We start from the raw sequence: 2,160 nt of genomic DNA, 5'->3' as shown, positions 1-2,160 counted from the left end.
CACCGCCCCCGTGTCTCTTCACCACCCACTGTCTCTCCACCCCCCTGTTCCTGCTCCACGCCCCTGTCCTCTCCCAACCCACCCCCGTCTCTTCCAACCCCCTGTTCTCTTCTCACGCCACCCCCCTGTCTCTTCCCACCACCTGTCCTCTTCCCACCCCCCGTCATCTTGCCCCCCCCCTTGTACTCTTTCCACCCCCCCTAGTCTCCTTCCCACACCCCCCTAGTCTCTTTCCCCCCCCCCCTGTTCTCTTCCCAGCCACCCCTGTTCTCTTCCCACGCCCTGTCTCTTCCACCCCCACTGTCATCTTACCCACCCCCTGTCTCTTTCCCACCCCCCTTGGTCGATCTTCCAACCCCCTGTCTACTTCCACCCCCCCTGTTCTTCCCACCCCCCTGTCCTCTCTCCACCCCCCATGTCTCTTCCCACCCCCCTGTCTCTTCCCACCCCCGTGTCCTCTTCCACCCCCCTCGGTTCTCTCCCAGCCCCCTGTCTCTTCCCACCCCCTCGTGTCTCTTCCGCACCACGCCCTGTCGTCCTTCCCACCCCCCCCGTCTCTTACCAGACGCCCCCTGTTCTCTCCCCACACCCCCCTGTCTCTTCCCACCCCCTGTCTTCCCCCCCCCTGTCTTGCTTCCAACCCCCCCTGCTCTCTTCCCACCCCTTCTGCTGTCCACCCCCTGTCTTTTCCACCCCCCTGTCTGCTTCCCACCCCCCCACCTGTCGGCTTCCACCCACCCCCTGTCTCTTCCACGCCCTGTCTTCTTCCCCCCCCCCCCTGTCTTTGCCCCACACCCCCTTGGTCTTTCCACCACCCCCTGGATCGTCTTGCCACGCCCCGTTCTCTTCCCACCCCCCTGTCTCTTCCCCACCCCCCGTGTCTCTTGAACCCCCCCCTGGTCATCGTTCCCCCCCCTGTCTCTTCCCACCCCCCCGTCTCTTCCCACCCCCCCTGATATCTTCCACCCCCACGTCTTTCCCACCCCCTGTCTCTTCCCACCCCCCCGCTGTTCTCCCATTGCCACGCCACCCCCTGTGTCTCTTCCACCACCCCTGTCTCTTCCCGACCCCCCTGCTCTCTTCCCCACCCCCCCCCTGTCTCTTCCCCCGCCCCCTCCCACCCACCCCCCCCTGTCTCTGCCCCCCCCCCCCACCCACCCTCCTCCCCCCCCCTCCACCCCCCGTCTCCTTCCACCACCCCTGTCTCTAAGTCCCCACCCCTGGTATCTTCCCACCACCCACTGGTCTCTTCCCACCCCCCGCTGTCAATCTTCCACACCCCTGTCTCTTCCCACCACCCTAGTCTCTAATCCACCCCCCCTGTCTCTTCCACACACCCCCTGTCTCTTCCACCAACCCTGATCTCTTCCACACCCCCATTGTTCTTCCCACCACCCCCATGTATCTCTTTCCACAACCGCCCTGGTCCTGCTTCCCACCCCCTAGTCTCTTCCCAACACCCCTGTCTCTTCCCCACCCCCCTAGTCTTATCCCACCCACCTCGCTCTCTTCCCACACCCCAAAAGTCTTCTTCACACCCCCCACATGGTACATCCTCTCCCGAAGTCTCTTCCCTACCCCCTGTACTCTTCCCACACCCCTGTCTGTTTCCACCCCCTGCTCTCTTCCACCACACCCGCCTGTTCTCTTCCCACCAACCCCCCCTGTCTCTTCCAACACACCCCCTGTCTCTTCCCCACCCAATGTCTATTCACCCCACCTGTACTACTTTCCCACCACCCCTGTCTCTCCCACACCCCTGTTTCTTCCCACCACCCCATGTCTCTCCCACCACCCCCTGTCTCTTCCCCCACCCCATGTCTCTTCCACACACCCACACTGTCTCTATCGCCACCACCCCTTATCTCTTCCCACCACCCCACGTCTCTTCCCACCCCCCTGTCTCTTCCCGACCACCCACTGTCTCTTCCCACCCCCCATGTCTCTTCACCACACCCCCCTTCTCTTCCACCACCCTGTCTTTCCCACCACCCCGTCTTCTTTCCAACCAACCCCCAGTCCTCTTTCCCCACCCCCCCTGTTTCTATCCACACCCTATGTCTCCTTCCCACCACCCTGTCGTCTTACCCACCCCTGGTTCTATTCCACCCCCCTGTCTTCTTCCCCACCCCACCCTGTCTTGCTGTCCACCACCCCTGT

The sequence above is a fragment of the Salvelinus sp. IW2-2015 genome, unplaced genomic scaffold, assembly GCF_002910315.2.
Source record: "Salvelinus sp. IW2-2015 unplaced genomic scaffold, ASM291031v2 Un_scaffold3204, whole genome shotgun sequence".
Taxonomy (NCBI): Eukaryota; Metazoa; Chordata; class Actinopteri; order Salmoniformes; family Salmonidae; genus Salvelinus; species Salvelinus sp. IW2-2015.
The sequence above is the reverse complement of the archived record's forward strand: the minus strand, read 5'-3'. Positions refer to the sequence as shown.